Here is a 20288-nt window from a genome sequence, read left to right on the forward strand (position 1 = left end):
AGGTGTGTGTGTGTGTGTGTATGCATATGTATATGCTTATTTGAGCATAGGGAGCATTCTAAAAAGTGCATTCCAGACTGTTATGATTCTCTTTGGAGCATTGGGTTGGGGGAAAAGAAGACGAGGTATTGTGGTGGAGAGCAACTTCTGCTGTTTTACTTCAAAAAATGTGTTCTGCTTGACATTTCGTGTTCTCCTGACCATGCACTTTCATTAATATGAAAATGCCAGCATATGACTTTTATTTCTTAAAGTTAGGAGAGAGAATTTCAGAATGATTAAGGACTAATAAACACTACTTACATAAAAGCTACCTCTGTTGTCAACAAAAAGCATATGTAGTGGTTTTTTAACCTTTTTTTAGCCTATGTATTCAACAGTCAGCTTCTTATTCAAAGTCATTGCATAGATTAGTTTTTCATGTATTTACCTAAAGTTGAATTTCTTTGCTTTTCTCATAAAGTTTTCATTTAAAACTGTCACTAGGGGCGCCTGGGTGGCTCAGTCGTTCAGCGGCTGCCTTCGGCTCAGGGCGTGATCCCAGAGTCCTCCACTGGGAGCCTGCTTCTTCCTCTCCCACTCGCCTTGCCTGTGTTCCCTCTCTCGCTGGCTGTCTCTCTCTCTGTCAAATAAATAAATAAAATCTTAAAAAAAAAAAACTGTCACTAACAAAATGTATAATATATCCTAATCTAAATGTCTATAATTCAGAGGTCAAATTGCAAAAAGGAGTTGCAGGAGGGAGGCTTTCAACATGTTATTCTCCCTTCCTAATTTTAGGTTTCATGTCAGGCGTCTGATCGGGACCCAATGCCATGAAGAGCTCTAAAGTAGAAGTAAAAGGATGCGCTTCCCAGTTTTTATTATGGCTGTCCAGATTGTATCATCCTGAGACTAGTTGGTAGTTGATGATGATTTTGTTACCTCCCAAAACGCAGTCAATTATATCTCTTTTTTTTACAAAGGAACCTATTCCTTAAAGTATATACATAGAGAAAAGTGAACAAATTGTAAGTAAATTTTCTGTACATGAACGTTTAAGTGTCCTATTTTAAAAAAGGAAAAGGCTAGCCATAGGCTGGGGAAAATATTTGCAAAACCTATACCTGGCAGAGAATTTGAACCAAAATATCTTAAGAACTGTCACTATTTGATAATAAGACAAAGAACCCTATCAAAAAATAGACAAGGAATTCACACCAAAGATATATGAATGGCCAGTACATCCCACATAAAAAGATACAAGTATGTAGAAAGATGCTCAACATCTCTAGTCATCAAGGAAATGCAAATTTAAACCATAGGGTGATACTATTACCCACCCACTAGCATGGCTAGGAATAAAGTCGGACAGTGTTAAAATTGGTGAGGATGTGGAGCAACTAGAAATTTCCTTTCATACATTGCTGGTGAAATGGTATTGCCACCTTAGCAACAGTTGGGTAGTTTCTTATAAAGTTAAACATTTTCTCTGTGAACTATAAATTTCATTCCTAGGTATATATGCAAGAGAAATGAAAGTGTATGTCCACAAAAAAGCTAATGTTCATAGCATTATTCAAAATGGTTCCAATTTAATTTTAATGAATAATCAACAATATTGAACATCCTTTCATGTATTTCTCTGCTCTGTCAGTCTTTTTAAGAAGTATTGGCATCTTTAGCTCTTTTTAGAGTTAGGTTGCTTATTTTATTGTTGAATCATAAGAGTGTTTTGTATATTTTGGATATAATTGTCTTTTTTGCTGTATATGTTTTATAAATACTTTCTCCCAGTTTGGGAGGTTTTTTTTTAATGCTTTTTTTTTAATATTGTTGTTGTTATTTATTTTTTAAGTAAACTCTACTCCAATGTGGGGCTCGAACACACAACTCTGAGATCAAGAGTTGCATGCTCTATCAGCTGAGCCAGACGGGCACCCTAGATTTGTTTCATTTTTAAAACTGTGTCTTTTTGGAATTTAAGAAACAAAACAGAGGACCATAGGGGAAGAGAGGGAAAAATAAAACAAGATGAAATCAGAGAGGGAGGCAAACCATAAGAGACTCTTTTTTAAATTTTTATTTTATTTTTATAGATTTTTATTTATTTATTTGAGATAGCATGAGAGAGCAAGAGAGAGCTAGGACAAGCTGGGGGCAGGGCGGAGGGAGTGGTACTCAGTGGTGCTGAGCAGTGGTGCTCAGTGGTGCTGAGCAGAGAGTCTGATGCGGGGCTCTATCCCAGGGCTCTGGGATCATGACCCAAGCCAAAGGGAGACGCTCAACCAACTGAGCCACCCAGGTGCCCCGTGAGAGACTCTTAATCATAGGAAAGAAACTGAGGGTTGCTGGAGGGAAGGGAGGTGGGGGGATGGGGTAACTAGGTGATGGACATTGTGGAGGGCACATGATGTAATGAGCGCTGGGTATTATATCAGACTGATGAATCACTGAAGTCTATATATGAAATTAATACATTATGTTAATTGAATTTAAATGAAAATAAAAAAATTCTCAATAGAGATTAGAACTTCAGGAAAAACATATAAATCATCTTGCTGAAAGGCAAATATTTGTGGGCCCTGAAGCATGTAGGATTAGGGGATCCTAATTAGTAAAAGAATATAAAATTATGATTATAAAATTAGGTACAAAAGTTAACATTTGCTGTGGACCTTGGGTGATAATGATGTGTCACTGTAGGTTTATTAGTTGTAACGAAGGTACCATTCTATGGGGGGATGTTGATAATGGGAGAGGCTATGCATGAGTGGAGGCAGAAATTGTATGAGAAATCTCAGTACCTTCCATTCCATTATGTTGTAACCTAAATCTGCTCTAAAAAAAAAAAAAAAAAAAATCTAAAAAAACAACAACGAATGACTATGTCTTTTGAAGAGAGAAGTTAATTTTGAGGAAATCCATTTGTCAGTGTTTCCTCTTATGGTTTGTGCTTTATATCCTATCAGAGAATTCTTTGCCTAACCCAAAGTCAACATTATTTTGTACTGTTTTCTTCTAGAAGTTTTATAGTTTAGCCTTTACATACAGGTTTATGATTCATTTACATACAGGTTTATGAGTTAAATTTTGCATATGTTCTGATGTATGGGCTGGTTGAGATTCTTTTGCTTTGCTTTGGTTTTTGCATGTGTTCTAGCACCGTTTGGTGAAAAGTTTTTCCTTTTTCCACTGAATTCCTTGACATCTTTGTCAAACATCAATTGACCACATATGTGTGTGTCTATTGCTGGAATCTCTCTATCTTTTCCATTGATCGAGGTGTCTACCTGTCACCAGTACCGCACTATTTTGATTACTATAGCTTTAGAATTAGCCTTGACATCAAGTAAACGAGTTCTCTTTTTTTTGTTTTAGAATTGTTTTGGCTATTCTAGTTTCTTTGCTTTTTTTGTGGAAATTTTAGAATCATTCTGTCAATTTCCAGAAAAAAAATTACTAGAATTTTGATTGGGATTGCATTAAATCTGTAGATAAATTTGGAGAGAAGAGATAACTATGTTGAGTTTCCAAATCCGTGAACATAGTATATTGGGTCATCTTTGATTTATCTTATCAATGTTTTGTAGTTTTCAGAATACAAATCTTGCACATAGTTTGTTAGGTTTATCCCTAAGAATTTTACGTTTTTCAGTTGCTATTATAAATGGAAATATGTATATGTGTAATTTTCAATTGTTTCATTGTTGATATGTGGAAACATGATGGATCTTTGTATATTGAATTTTGTATGCTGCCACCTTGCTAAATTCCCTTAGAAATCTAGTAGGGTTTTTTGTAGATTCTTTGGGGTTTTATATATAACAGTCATGTTGCTTGGAATACAGTTTTGTATCTTCCTTTGTAATGTATGCTTTTTATTTATTTATTTATTATGCCTTATAGCACTGGCTGGGACTCTCAGTATAATTTTAAAGACAAAAACCATTCAGTCTTTCACCATTAAATTTGATATTAGCTGTATTTGTTTTAAGGATGCCAATTACCATATTAGTTTGCATTCTGTTCCTAGTTTACTAAGAGTTTTTAAAATCATGAATGGATGTTGAATTTTGTTAAATGCTTTTATTATATCGAGATTATCATATCATTTTTATATTTTATTCAGTTGATACAGTGAATTATATTGTTTTTTTTAAAGATTTGTTTATTTGAGAGAGAGCACGAGAGTACACACACAGAGGAGCAAGCATGGGAGGAGGGGGCAGAGGAAGAGGGAGAGAGGGTTGTTTTGTTTTTTTTGTTTTTTTTTTAAGATTTTATTTATTTGGGGCGCCTGGGTGGCACCGCGGTTAAGCGTCTGCCTTCGGTTCAGGGCGTGATCCCGGCATTCTGGGATCGAGCCCCACATCAGGCTTCTCCGCTATGAGCCTGCTTCTTCCTCTCCCACTCCCCCTGCTTGTGTTCCCTCTCTCGCTGGCTGTCTCTATCTGTGTTAAATGAATAAATAAAATCTTAAAAAAAAAAAAAAGATTTTATTTATTTGAGAGAGCTAGCATGAGTGGGGGGAGGGCGGTGCAGGGGCAGAGAAAGAGGGAGAAGCAGATTCCCTGCTAAGCAGGGAGCTCGATGTGGGGCTTCATCCCAGGACCCTGAGATCATGACCTGATCCAAAGGCAGATGCTTAACTGACTGAGCCACCCACGTACCCTGAATTATATTAATTTTTCAGAGTTTGAGTCAGCTTTATATTTCCATGATAAACTCCACTTGGTCATGATGTAATATTTCTATTGTATATTGCTAATATTTTGTTAAAATTTTTCCCATCCATCTTCACAGAGGGTATTGGATTTCCAGTCTCCTTTTCTCTTAATGTCTTTTTTGGTTTTGGTGTTAAGAAATTACTGGTCTCATAAAATGTTTTGAGAAGAGCTTCCTCCAGTCTGAGTTGAACTGGTTAGTGTAAACACACATATATAATTTGTTATCTTGTGTTTTTTTAAAAAAGGGTGAGGGATAAAATATACATATATCTGCTGAACTTTGCAGGTGGGGGTAGGAGGTGATGGCACCAAAGGTTTGTGGGTAGAAATGACACTTCTCAAGTATATCTTTTTATATATTAATTTTTCGAAGCAAAACATGTTATCTTCCATATTCAAGATAGGGATGGGGAAAATTTTAAACTACTAAAGCAAACGAACCTGACGGTATCTTAATTTAGTGCTATACCTACACTGAAAGGGAAGAAAGAGTGAATCTAAGTGATTTATTTACAAATATTTGACTATTTACCCTCAACTTGGGTGGAGGAAGAGGGAGGGATTGCAAACAAATCTTGAACTCTTTCTACTGAAGTTTATTTTTGTAGTGATAAGAACAAAGCAGCTCTGGGTCATTTTTAGGTGTATTATGCTTTGAGTAAATATTTTGAGGTTGGAGCCAGGACCTGAGGAAGGAGGGACATACAAATATGGAATGGGGAAAGGCAAAAATGAATCCTGTGGGGATGGATTGGAATTGAAGGCATTAATGTGAATTCATTATTTTTGAAACTAGTATATGTATGTGTATGTGTGTCTACATGTGCACGTGTGTGTGCATGTGTATATATATATATATATGGACATATATGTGCACCTGTATATATATGTATGGACATATATGTACACACATATTTGTATGCATATGTGTATATATGCACATGTATTTCCTGGTAGCTCTGTCCAAAAAAAAAAAAAAAAAAAAAGGCTAAGAAGGAAAGAGCAGTGAGAATACTTAATTGCCAAATCTTGATCCCTAAAACTATTACCAGCATGAAGGAACCAGAGATCTCAGAGAATTGGCTGATTGCAGGCTCAGGCAGGGTATATACCAGGTGAAACTGTATCATTTTCCTTTTTGGTGTACTAGAAAATATGAAAATGTTTTTGGGAAAAAAATGGGACCATTTCATAAGAACCCTGTTGGGTTTCCTGCTGGCCCAATCTAGATTACTTAGTTGTCAAATAAATATAATAATGAATTATGAACCAGTAAAAATAAGAATTCATTATTTATAGTAATAAACTGATAAATGAATAGAGAAGGGAGGTCTCTTGCTTATATTAAAATTCTGAGTTCTAGAGTTGGCAGATTGTCAATTTGCAGCCATTATAGTAAAGATAAGACAGGACAAGAAACATAACAAATTGAGGGGGAGATATTGGTGAGTTTATTTCCATGGTATTAAAATGTCTCCCCACAGATGACCTATTATTTGGAAGGTATAAAGTTGGGATTACATTGGTGACAACAACAACATGGGGCAGATGGATACCATGTGATTCCAGATATGACATCCTGAGGGGACATATCATCTGTGTGGTATTCTGGCCAAGACTGCATAACCCGAATCTAATCATGAGGAAACATTAGACAGACTCACACTGAGGAGCATTCTACTTAATAAAAAGGGAAGGGAGCTGTGTTCTTCCAAAAACCAATGTCATAAAAGACAAAGGATGTGGAAGTGTTCCATTTTAAAGGAGGTTTAAGACAATCACTCCCTGCCCCTAGACTGGGTCCTGTACTGGATGGGAGGGGGAATACTATAAAAGGACATTATTGGACCAGTTGAAAAAATTGGGAATGTGGATACTAGAGTACATAAAAACATAAGACTGTTCAAATTACTGAAGACAATGTATTATGGTTATAAAAGAGAGTATCTCGATTCTTAGGAAATGCACATTGAGTCAATGGAACAAATGGCCATGATGTATATAATTTATCCTCAGTTGGTTTAGAGAAAAAATTGTGTCTGTGTGAATGGATAGAAAGTGCAAGAGAGCACATGAGCACAGATGATAAAACAAGAAGAATAACATTAATAATTGGTGACTTCGGGTATAATGGTGGTTTTGAATTCTTACATTTGCAGCTTTTCTGTAAGTCTGAAAATGTTTCCAAACCAAATATTTAAAACATTTAAAAATATCTGCTCTTTATTTTTAGAGTTCCTTTATTTATAAAGAGCATGGTTCTTTGTCTGGAACCGGTTTGGAATGAACATTTTTATAATATTTTCCTGTGTGTTGGTGTTGTGGCTCTGCAAGCCAGCCATTGTTGAATATGACAGCAGTTAATGGAAAATAAATGTCGCTGTGTAGAGAGCTAGAGTCTAAAACCTAATTTGGGGAGGGGAACTATTTACTATAGTGATTACTTTAAATTTCTGGAAGTATTAGTTGCAACGTCTACTGAGGTCTTCAGAGTTGTTATCAACTGTTGAAAAATTAGAATGGTTATTTTATATAAAAAATCTAACTCTTGCACTCTGATTAGATTTTCTTGTTTTGTAAACTCAGAAAGATTGTAACTTTTAGCCTAAGAGTATAATTATTTGTTCATTTAAAAAATGTTAATTGAATACCTTCTGTGTGCCATAACCCTTTCTAGGCATTGAAGATATAGCACCAAACAAAACAAAGCTCTCGCCCTGTGGGTTTTATGTTTTTGTGGGAGGATATATAGACCAACAGAAATAGAAGTGAAATAAATGTATGTTAGTAACATTGGAGAAAAATAAACCAGAGAGGTGGATTAGGGATCCTGGGAGCCAAATTGTTACGGTTTTAAATAGAGTAGACAGGAAGACTTAGCCCAGGAGACATTTGGGCAGAGATCAGAAGATAGTGCAGGAGTGAGGCATGCAGGGATAATCATCTCCTGGAAAAGCATCTAGGCAGAGAGAACAGCAAATGTTAAGGCTCTGAGATAGGAAGGAGTGTGCTTAGCGTGAATAAGAAATAACAAGGAGGTCAGTAGGAAATGAGGTCAGAAGTAATAGGGGCCAAATTATATAGGTTCTTATATGCTGTTCTAAGGATTTTGGCATTTACTCTGAGATGAGAAGTCATTAGGAGATTTTTGGGCACAAAAGTTACATTATATGAATTATGTAAGATTATCAGGATCACTCTGACTGCTTTGATGAGAGAAGAGTGAAGTAGGGCAAGGGTAGAAGTTGGGAGGCCCAGTTACTAAATTATGGAAGAAATCCAAGTGAGAGATGATAGTTATTCTGGTCAAAGTCTCTAGGTGATGAGGTCAGATTCTGGATGCATTTTGTAGAGAGAGACGGTACAGTTTGCTGATGGGGTGGAGAGAGGGTAAGAACTTGAACTTTAGTGATCAGTGCGAAGAGGAGAGAAACAAGCAGCAGAGGTGAGGAGTGGCCAGTGAGAGAGGATGAAACCAGGGGAAACCAGGAGAGTCTTTGTTCTGGAAGCCAGGTAAAGAAAGTGTATCAGGGTTTGGTGAGTCATGCCAGTTGCTGCAGATAAGTCAAGAAAGATGAGAACTGACTGGCCTTTGGATTTAACAATATGTAGGTAATTGGTGGCCTTCAAGTTCAATGGCATATTGGGAAGCAAAAGTCTAATAGGAATGTGTTCAATTTGAATTGAAGAATCTTGAAGACAGTACGGGCTACTCTTTTGTGACCTTTTGCAAAAAGGGAATCAGAGAAATTGGCCAAAACCTATTGCGATGGTGGGTATCAAAAGGTTCATTGTTACTGTTTGTTTTCTACTGATTGGAAATATATGTATATACTAATGGTTTGCTTTATCTGGAGGAAGAAACTAGGAAATTGATGATATAGGAGAGAGAAATGGGCCTTACTAGAGCATTGCCCTTGAAAGATAGGGGCATGACGTCTAGTATCAAAGTGGAGGAGCTAGACTTTGATCCAGAAAGTTCAAGCACTGTAGAAGGGTACAGATTTAGGTGAGTGGATAAGTGTGGTTCTGGAAGTTCTCTTCTGATTGCTTATATAGGAATTGAGGCTAGCATGTAGAGTGATTCAGATTTTATGTGCCTTCTGATTTTTATTTTTTTTCCTTGCATGATGCTGTTCATCAGATGATCTGCCAGGAGTCCTGAGAAGGTATAGGAGGGCTATAGCCCTGCTTATTAAGGTTTTTTTCTTTTTTTTTTTTCCAGACACTCAGCTTTTTGTTACTCTTTAGTCTAACCATCTGATTTGTATAACACTTGGGAAGAGATTCCTAAAACCCTTCTAGAGCTATCTGAAAAAGATTTTTTTCTTATTGATATTCAAGCCAAAGAGTATGATTTTAAAATGATCCTTAGAATTTTCATGTTAGATATAAGAAAATCAACTTGAAGACTTATTTATTTATTTATTTATTTATTTATTTATTTATTTATTTATTTAAAGATTTTATATATTTATTGACAGAGATAGAGACAGCCAGCGAGAGAGGGAACACAAGCAGGGGGAGTGGGAGAGGAAGAAGCAGGCTCATAGCGGAGGAGCCTGATGTGGGGCTCAGTCCCATAACGCCGGGATCACGCCCTGAGCCGAAGGCAGACGCTTAACCGCTGTGCCTCCCAGGCGCCCCTGAAGGCATATTTAGACCAAGGAGGTACAGCTAATTGTCTAGCCAGTTCTGGAATTGGGATCTCTGTTGTCTCTAATTTATATAGCTTAATTTTGAAATTTCAGTTTTTATACCTATGTGCATATTCATACATTCAAACTCACCCCTTTGACAATATAACTGACTTATTCTAAATCAGAGGCAACCAAAGCATGAAATAAAAACATGTAAAATGTCAGGGTCAAAATGAGAACTCTGTCTAAAGTGTGACTTTAATTGTGATTTGTGTAAAGCTGCTACTTGAAATTATATTGCATATTGCAATTAGAATGCACTGAAATCATGTCAGTGCATTTGTCCTTGGCTGAATTTATATTAAAATAAAGGATTATAAAACAGGCTTATGTAATATTCTACACTTCTGGTGCTTTAAGACATCTGTAGATTGCATTAATATACAAAAACATTTGGTCCTCTAGCTCGCTGTTACCCATTCTGTCTGGCCTCCTGCTGTTCTGTTTCTGCTTCTTTATTTCAACACTCGCCTGTACCTGGTAGTTCAAAATGGGTAAAACCAAATAATCATCCAAAATACTAAAATTTCTATGAAACAGTAAGTGAGAACAAACAACTGAGGAGGAAGTGGCAAAATATGTGAAAAGGCATTTCATAAAAGAGGAAACATGAGTTAGCCAATAAATCTGAAGAAATGCTCAGTATCATTAATCAACAGGAAAAAGCAAAGTTAGACCACAATTTGATTCCATTTTATACTCCCAAAATTAAGTTAGCATTACTAAGTATTGGATGTGGTTCAGTATGAATAGGTAGTTTAGTATGAAAGAGTAGTTGCTGGTGGGATTATAAATTGGGGAAAATAAAAATTGGCACAGCTTCATGAAAAATTGAACATATGCATATATCTCAGCTCCTAAGCACAAACTTAAGAGAAATTTTGGTACATGGGGCATAGGAGATGCATATGAGAACTTTTATAACAGAAATGCTTATAATAGGAAAAAAAACCTGGGAGAAAAATAAGATACTATTGTAAGGAAAATGGATAATTCAGTGATGATATGTTTATACAACGCGGAATTATTCTGCAGTGAAAAGGTATGAACTACGACTAATGCGGCAACATGGATGAATTTTTATAATATTGAATGAAAAAGTCAAATGCTAGAAGACAGGAGCTATTTAATATTATTTCCACAGAATTCAAAAGCAAATAAAATGCAGCACTATGTTGTTGAGGGATATGTACATATATGAGAAACTTTTAAAAATATATATACATATTTATTTTGAAGATTTTATTTATTTATTAGAGCTGCAGACAGAGGGAGAAGCAAGCTTTCCACTGAGCAGGGAGCCCGATGCCGGTCACAGTCCCAGGACTCCAGGATCATGACTTGAGCCAAAATCAAGAGTCAGGCGTTTAACCAGCTGAGCCACCCAGATGTCCCTATGATAACCCCCCCCCCCTTTTTTTTTTTAAAGATTTTATTTATTTGAGAGAGAGAGTGCCAGTGGGGTGGAGCAGAGGGGGCGGGAGAAAGAATCTGAAGCCACCTGAGCGCTGGGTGCAGGGCCTGTTCCCACTACTGCAAGATCATGACCAGAGCCGAAGTCAAGAGCCCAAGAGCCACCTAGGCACCCTCCTGTGATAAACTTTTTAAAAAGCCAAGTAACAATAAACACAGAAGACAGCACAGCGGTTACAAGGGATGAGAGAGGTGGGGCATGGGAGGGACGAGCAAGTCAGGAAAACATTCCAGTAACTTCTATGTAGGTTCTTGAGTTGGGTGGTAGGAACCTGGGTGTTCATTCTTTTTCGTGTTCACTCTTTCTTTTTCTTTGATTTTAAAACATGTTACGAGTAACTGTTGTATGTAACAAGAAGTTAAAAAGTAGGGAAGGCATATTCCTAAGTCACAAGTTGGGAGACATGTCATAACTTCTGTTTATTCCCTTATTGCCACTTGAATTCCTAAGTCACTCAGTTTTTCACTAGAGGTATCTTGTTTTGAAGTCTTTTATCTGATTAAGCCTGTGTCTGCCATCTGTCAAGTCACTCAGTAACTACTTGTTGGATGAGTAACTCCATGAATGATTTGGGAAAATAATTCAGGATTTTTCTTTAAAACTACCTAAGACATAGATTTTGAAACATACTTTTCCTTCTACTTCTAGCAGGGTGAGATAGACACTAAAACTAGGTTATTGTTACGTAGGCTTTTGAATGATAATTAACCGTACATTTGAAGGCAATATTTCTTTCTTCCTTTTTTTTAAAGTAAAACTCTTGGGGCACCTGGGTGGCTCATTTGGTTAAGGGTCTGCCTTCTGCTTGGGTCATGATCCTAGGGTCCTGGGATCAAGCTCCAAATCGGGCTACCAGCTCAGCAGGGAATCTGCTTCTCCCCCTCCTTCCCGCTCATGCTGTCTCTCACTATCTCTGTTTCTTTTAATTTTTTTTTTTTTTAAATAATCTTTATACCCAGTGTGGGGCTCACAAGCAGGGAGAGTGGGAGAGGAAGAAGTGGAGAAGTGGAGAAGACCCCAGGATCACGCCCTAAGCCAAAGGCAGACACTTAACCACTGAGCCACCCAGGTGCCCCTGAAGGCAATATTTCTGATTATGTTTTAACTGTTAAGAACATGATCAAAGAGATTAACAAATACATGACAAAAACAAATAGTTGATTAGAAAAGCAGAATGTTGCTAAAAAAGGAAGCTATTTTTAGGTATATTGTATTAGAGTTAGAAGGCTCATGGGAATTAGTCCAAGCTCCTCATTTTTGAATAAAGGCACTTTGGAACCAAAGAAGTAATTGATTAAGATCATGGAACTTGTTGAGTACAGAGTTAGGAAAGACCAGAACCTAGATCTCCTGGTTCATATGCTAGTGTTTTCATATTGAAAATACTGAATGGTAAATAAAACATTGTTTTTAAGATTTTTTTTTTTAAGTACTCTCTATACCCATCATGGGGCTTGAACTCACAACCCCGAGATCAAGAGTCGCCTGCTCTACTGACTGAGCCAGCCAGGTGCCCGAAATAAAGCAAACATTTAAATATCCTATATAAGGCATGCTAAATAACTCAAGGTTGGGTTATAACCATTAAGTGAGAAAGCATTATTTTCTGATTTTAATTTAGAACAAACTACACTTACCTTTAGATACTTGACAAATATGCGTAGAAAACTAACATGAATTTTTTGCTTTTTTTGGCTCATATTTGGTTTTCCAAAAACAGACAGTGTGATCCATGTTGTACAAATGGATACTGAAGAGGTGTGGGAAGAATCAGGTTCTGAACCTGGTTTGGCTACTAAGTAACTGAGTTGTCATTGAGTCTTTGCATAACGTTTCCTGATCTCAGTAAAATGAAGAAGCTGAACCAGATGGTTTGTAGAGATGAAATTTAAATGACTCTATATTCTTTATGGATTTTAGATAGCAAATTTTGTCTGTCTTAAATCATTGTCATGGGTTCTACTATTAAACTATCACCAGCAAATAAGGAGATAAAGAAGGAATCAGTAGAAAATGAATGACTCATTATGCCAAAACATACTCTGAAAATAAACTGGGTTTTCTTTTCCTTTCTTTCGTCACAGGTATACTACTTCTCCACATCTGCTTCAGGAAGAAAGTGTCTGCCACTTTCTACGCAGGTTCATGCCAGCCCAGAACGGAGAATCAGGTCAGTTTTATGATTGTTTGTCTGTTGAAGAAGGAGCCAGGAGCAAGTATCATCATAGTCTTTCTCACATCATTGTATTGTAGTAAGACCACTGAACTCTTGACTCCAAAGAGCTGAGTTTCAGCCCTTCTTTACCACTAATAGCTGGGTAAGCTTAGGCAAGCCTGCTTTCCTGAATGGCTTGTAGTTTTCTGCACCAAAAAAAGGGATATATTAGAATAAGTTATCTTCAGTTTCAATTTTGGCTTTAAAGCATTATTATTTTTATTGTAGGTATCTACATAGATAAAATAGTGTTTTTAAAACATCATTTTCTTTTCTTTTTTTTCCTGGAAAAACTAGTTGTAAGCATGGGCTTTGGAACTCTAATTCTGTTCTATTGTAGTTCTTTGATGGTTAAATGATGAACTATGTTGTGAGGCAGTTGAGAGTACTACTGCTACCTGTTTGCCTTAGTTTTAGTATTTTACTTGGCTTCATTGTTACTGAAAAGTTTTTTTACATGAGGTTGTTAGTCCTTCAGTAATATTCTTCAGTTTCAGAGAGGGTACCTATTTGACCATGTTATTTCTCTGTGATAGCATGTGATGCAATTCCAATAGCTTAAGCAAGAAGGGGAAGTTAGCAGGTGTTTAGGTGTGTCTCCCAGGGGACACCAGAAGATCCAGGGACACACAAATGTAGCTGAGATGTACAAGAACCCAGGAACCAAATGCAGTCAGGTTTCCCTCACGCTGTCAGTGGAGCGCCACTCCTGTGCGTCTCTCTCACTGTCTTTGGAGAACTAGCTTTCTTCATTTTCTGTTCTTTGTCATGGGAAACATGGTTGTCACCACTTCCCACACTCTGTGTCTTATAGTTCAGATTTCCAAAGAAAGGCTAACACTTAAGTACCCAATCCCAGATTTCCCAGAACAGACTCTTGATTTTTTTTTTTTTTACCCCCAAATGTTCAGTTTCCTTTAGTGACCCCCATCTCCCTGAAGGGCAGGTACAGGCAGCTAGGCGATGGCAAGAGATGTTCACTTGAAGATCTTGCCCTGATTGAAGGTTTTGCCCACATGCTGGAAGGCCCCCTCCTAGGAAAAGTACTCTCGAACCATCGTCTGAGTCTCAGACTCTGATTCTTGAGTCAGGTACCCCAGTATATGTTGTACCTTGGGACAGGGTCATTTTAAACTTGGCAATGGCTGTCTTGACATCTTTGTTTCAAATCCTATTTTCTGAAAAAGGATCTGATTTATTCTTACTAAAATGCAGATGATTCATAATAGAGTGTTACCCCTTCTAGGTATATTTGTATTTTAATTGGGATCAAACATTAAGCTAAAGCCGTATTTCCCAAACTGTGTAAATGTGACACCTTGAGTTCCAGTTTATAACAATGATTAACACAGATGAAAGAAAAGCATCAGAAATTGAAAGGCAGTGTTTTAGGGTTTAGGGAGTGGGAAAAAATGAGCAACCATGTTTGTGTAGTCAGAGAAGGGCAGATAGATAATCACATATATATTTCTAAGGTAGCAGTGTTACAAAATTGAATATAGCAAGTAGAAGAAAAGCTTTTCCACTTAACTTTCTGAACAGAAGATCTGAAGGTAAGAGAAAGGACCATTAGGTGTTTTTGGTTTTTTTTAAAGATTTTATTTATTTATTCGACAGAGATAGAGACAGCCAGTGAGAGAGGGAACACAGCAGGGGGAGTGGGAGAGGAAGAAGCAGTCTCATAGCGGAGGAGCCTGATGTGGGGCTCGATCCCGTAACGCCGGGATCACGCCCTGAGCCGAAGGCAGATGCTTAAGGACTGAGCCACCCAGGAGCCCCTCTTAATTTCTCTTCTTATTTCCTCATCTATAAACTGGGTTTATTAATAGTATTAGTAGAAGTATCATAAGGGTTAAAAGAGGTAATGCTTGCAAAATCCTTAACACTGTACCTAGCACATTGTAAGTAAAAGCTAAATTTATGTTAACTGCCATTCATTGTTGCAAGCAACGGCCGGCCATAAGTCATTTTTACCTCGGAATTTTGAGTGTTAGAATAGAATGATGTCCTGCTAATGATAGTATATAAACCTTAATGTTTAGTTGATTACATAACTTATTAGCATATTGGCTTTATTTTTGAAAGGTAGAATAGAGTTTGCATAAAAGGATATGAGGTTAGAGCCACTGCTGAAATTATTCACTCAGGAAGGGGAAGAAGGGAATGGAGGAAATAAGTGTGCTGTTTTGCTGTAGGTCTGAGGCACTATTTTGTAGGCACCAAATACATTTGGCGTTATGTATCTGTAACACGAGGGCAACTTTTCATTTTCGTTTTCTTTTTAGACTCTTACTGCTAGCCATTCTCTTCTGTTTTTTGTTCTGTTTTGACCTGGGAGAAAGGAGTGGGAGAAGGGGTGCTTGTTCCCTCTACAGTCTTATGAAGCACTTGTCTTCTTACCCGTGGTCAGATTGCCCCTTGCTCCGGTTTTATGAAGACGTCTCCTACAGGGCACCGTTCGGTGTATTAACCTGGTTGTGAGATGACTGTGGCCACTTAGGAGCATCCTAAGAGAGCCAGACTCCTCCTTGTAGAAGAAGGATCTGTGCCTAAGTGGAGGGAAATGTGGAATTTTGGAGGAAATCTCCTCTTCACATATGTTCTGCTCTTAATTTGGTGAGAGGTCAGCTTTACCTTGTGGGAGTACATTTTTGGGGTTTTTTTGGTGCTTTATGTAAATGAAAACTAAGAAGGCAAGGGCTTTCCTTAAGAGTTTGTAATTTGGAAGTTTTGTACAACAAATGGTATAGAAAGAGGACAGGAAATGGGAGGAAATCTAAAGCATATCTCAAGCTGTTTCATTATCTTCCTTGTGTGTGGTAGTGAGGAACCTCAGAAAGCCTAGCCTAGGAGTGTCTGGGGGGCTCAGTTAGTTAAGCGTCTGCCTTTAGCTCAGGTCATGATCTCAGGGTCCTGGGGTCCAGCTGTGTTGGGCTCCCTGCTCAGTGGGGAGTCCGTTTCTCCCTTTCCTTCTGCCCCCCACCCTCGCCACTTGTGCACACATGCGCTCCCTCTCTCTCAAATAATTAAATAAAATCTTTTTAAAAAAGCTTACCCTAGAATCATATTTGGAAAGTAAAGATTCAGTATTTTTTTTTGACGGAATGAAGGATTGTTGTGAATATGTCCATATGCTGAAGTAGAATGTGAGTTAAAGAATGATTTCAAAACATAAAGGGAAGGACATATTCTTTCTAATTTTTTTTCTTTTTGCTTTTTAATTTAAAAAATATTATTTTGGATCTTTAAAATAAAAATTAGGCTGTCTTAGTTCTTTCCATATTCAAAGAGCTGTTATAATTTATAATGGTCTGCCCTCTTTCCCTTCCATCTTTACTCCTTCCTTTCCTGTTTTCTGTCCACATAATTTTTGACCTTTCAGTGTGATTCTTTTATATTTGGTCTCACTGTGTGTTTTGTAGGAAGCAAATCACGTTAATATGTGTTCATGATGGAAGAGTTGTTTTTCTCCTTACAGTATCTCTAGCTCTTCCTTAACTATGTAATTGCCTAGTCCAAAAAATGTTTCAAAAGCTCCATAAGAATGAATTTTTGAAGTTATCTCGGAGCCAGTCATGGTTCAGAACTCAAACTTTTTGAGATCAGAGCTAAGATTGGTTTATGTTTAAAAATCTTTTAAAATTAAAAAAAATCTTTAAAGATATTTTTACCCTCCTCCAACATCAGCAGATCATCCTGATGCTTTTCCGTATCTTAAGTGGGCATTCAGGAATAAAGGCTTGCTTTTATGGTCAGTGGTTGCTGAAGGAAAGCTTTTACAAAATATTACGAGAAGGCAAGCTGTCCCCCGTGAAAAAATACCTCTTAGTTTATTGATGCAGAGTCCGTATGATAGAAATTAGTTTTTTTATATGGGTTTATCTTTTCTCCCCTGTTTTTTGGGATCAATTTTATGTTTTTCATGTCCTATGTCTGCTAAAGAATGGCCCTGTTCAAGGAATTCAGTTTTATAATATCGTAGATAAATGAAATCCAGCCTCTTCCCTTGAATAATAGTTAGTGATAATGAATACTATTAATTGCAATGTACATTTACTTTTTTCTAGATTTTTCATATATTACGTCATTTAGTCTTCAGAACAATGCCGTGAGATTAGTTCTATTATACTAATTTTTATGCTGTTAGAAACAGGCACAAGAAGTAACTTGCCCACAGTTACAGGATTAGGTAATGGTAGAGCCATGATTCAGACCTAGGAATGTAGCTCCAGGGCTCAAGCATTCACCTGCTCTGCTACCCTGCACAGGGTACAAGAGGAATGACATCACTTATTTCTTTTCTCTAAAAAAATGTGAAGCATTTGTACTATATCTGAATTTATATTTGAAGACAGTAGGCTGTGAATGTTCTTTATATTAAAAATGGGCTTCAAATATTTAATTGTATTGCTGAGAAAAGTAAGAAAATATCTACTAATATTTGGAGCAGAATGATTTATTCTGTCTTCTCAGGTGACCCTGTGTAAGGTTAATATTTTATTTTGGGGAAGAATCAGTTGATTTGAAAGTAGTCGAATCCCAGGTTTTGCTATATCCCAATCATATTTTTGGTCTTTTGTTTGCTATTTTAACTCATTTGTTTCCTTCAGAAGTTCTGTACCCACATAGATGTCCTTAACCTTTTTTTTTTTTTTTTTTTTTTTTTTGAAAATAATTTTGAGAACAATTATCCTGGTACCAAATACTATACAACTCAAGTACAGGAAGTACAGAACTGAGTGTTTTTGTACTCATTCTCCATTTCTTTTTCTGGACTTGCTTATATTCTTGTCTGTTTCTCTCTGCCAAATGGTTTTCTTTGCTTTTTTAATTAGTGTACAGCGGTCAGTTGTGGGTGTTAAGTTCAGCTAGCTCTTAGCTCTCTTCTCCATAGCTAATTTTCTCAGTTACCACATTCTAAATTCTAACTTGCCAGGAGAGAGAATCCGTTCGTCTCATGTTATGAAGGATGTCCGTTGCTGTTCAGTCAGCTGTTGCTGGAAAGACCCTGTTATGTGTTTATAAGAGAATTGGCTTTTTAGTGAGTGGGGAAGGGCAGATTCTCTAAGGACTTGCGTGAGGGCGCCTGGGTGGCTCAGTCAGTTAAGCGTCCAACTCTTAATTTTAGCTCCGGTTATGATTTCAGGGTTGTGAGATCGAGCCCCATGTCAGGCTCAATGCTCAGCAGAGTCTGCCTGAGATTCTCTCTCTCCCTTTCCCATCTGCCCCAACCCCACTCGTGCTTGCACTCTCTCTCTCTAAACTAAATAAATAAAATCTTAAAAGAAAAAAAAGGCTTGTATAGGAAGAAAATAAATATCTTAGTATAATAACTAAAGCAAACTATTATGAGAAAATTTTTGAGATTTTAAGTTTTAATACATTTTACGTTTATTGATTTAAATTAGCTCTTTGCTTTTTCATATTTTTATGGTTATGGGGATTTTGTGGCAGTCTTACTTTTCATTGTTCATAGTTTATGAGTCTGGGATACAGTTGAAGTCTAACTTAATAGTGGAAACTGGTCTGTGAATTAAATGAGTGAATATTTTAGTCATATCTTACAACTATATTTTGAAGAAGCATAGGTCCTAAAAATGAATATTTTTAAGTTTTATTATTTAAGTAATCTCTATATCCAATGTGGGACTTGAACTCAAAACCCTGAGACCAAGAGTCACATGCTCTTCTGATTGAACCAGCCAGGCACCCCAGGTCCTAAAAATATGTAAACAGCGTCCTTTGTGATGTGTATTCCAGAAAAAAAAAATGTGGTTGTGTCAGCCATCTTTTTTACTTTAAGTTTATTGGACTCCTTTCTGCATGATTTGCCAAAGAGCTAGGCTTCTGAGAGTGTTAGGGTCTTTTAAGAATAAAAAAGTATCTATCACAGAATTAGCAGAAAGGAGAACAACATATATGAGATCGTATGAGGTGTATACAAATAATTCACAGATTATGAAAATATACTTTGCTCCGTGACCTTTTGTGTGCCTCGATACGAGATGTCCTAATGCAGACTGTAAACTACATGGTTTAAGGAAAGATTTGTACAGTATAACCACAAATTTTCATATTTGGTAACATGGGAAAAATTATGGTTTTGTGTTTGAAGTATCGGTGATGTAAAATACATTTGTTTATATAGGAAAGAGTCATCATTTTGTGTATTTACAACCCAACTAGAGTGGTAACCCGTTCTAAGATTTATCAGTTAGCATTTTGTAGACCAATGGGAAGTTTCTTAGTTTTGCTCTTTCAGAAATACGAGAAATCTGGAAACAAGTAGAGACTGCTCAGTGGTTTTATCCCTCTCCTTTTATTTTTTTAAAACTATTTATTTTAGAGAGAGAGTATGCATGTGCGCGAGTGGGGGGAGGGAGAGAGAGAGAGAGAGAATCCCAAGCAGAATCCCCGCTGAGTGCAGAGCCCCGACTTAAACCAAAGTTTGCATTTTGAAAATTTTAAACATACAGAAAAGTTTAGTGAAAATGCAGTGTACATCCAAATATCTTCAACCTTGGCCTCAGTAATTACCAGTGTTTTGCCACATACATTCCCATTGTGTTTATGTACATTTCAATGGGGAGGAGGGGTGGCATTGCTGAACCATTTGAAAGTAATTTCAGCCATCATAATACTTAACCCGTAAATACTTCAGCATGCACCTCCTAGAAATAAGGGCATTCCTCTACATGACCATTATACTGTTATCATAGGAAACAAAATAACAATAATTTAATACACTGTCACATTAAGTCCAGTCCATATCCAAATTCTCCAGTTATCCCCAAGATTTGTTTTTAAAGATTTTATTTATTTATTTGAGAGAGAGAGAGAGTGCATGAGTGAGAAAGCCTGAGCAGGGGGAGGGGCAGGCAGAGGAAAAGGGAGAAGCAGACTTCCTGCTGAGCAGGGAGCCTGATATGGGGCTTGATCCCAGAACCCTGGGAGCACTGCCTGAGCCGAAGGCAGACAACCTACTGAGCCACCCAGGCACGCCCCCCTCCCGCAAGATTTCTTTTATACCTTTTTCAAACAACAATCTAGTTAAGGTCCACACGTAACATTTGCTTTATCTCTTTACTCTTTAAAAATCTAGATTAGTTTTTCCTCTCCTTTTTTCTTTCTCTCTTTCTCCTTCTTTCTTTCTTTCTTTCCACTGAAGTTGGAAAATATTCCTGTCACAG

General features: G+C 37.1%; 1 protein-coding gene across 10 annotated transcripts in view; it reads left to right on the forward strand.

The window, feature by feature from the left end:
* The window catches only part of WDFY3 (WD repeat and FYVE domain containing 3), a 262486-nt gene that overhangs the window by 19213 nt on the left and 222985 nt on the right, over positions 1-20288 (forward strand). For all 10 annotated transcript variants that reach the window (XR_015725422.1, XM_045790948.2, XM_045791003.2 and 7 more), the window contains one exon: positions 12968-13053. The gene's annotated coding sequence lies outside the window, so the exon portion shown is untranslated. The remainder of the gene's footprint in view (positions 1-12967; positions 13054-20288) is intronic.

The sequence above is a fragment of the Ursus americanus genome, chromosome 8 (assembly GCF_024610735.1).
Source record: "Ursus americanus isolate L20-20 chromosome 8, mUrsAme1.1.p, whole genome shotgun sequence".
NCBI lineage: Eukaryota > Metazoa > Chordata > Mammalia > Carnivora > Ursidae > Ursus > Ursus americanus.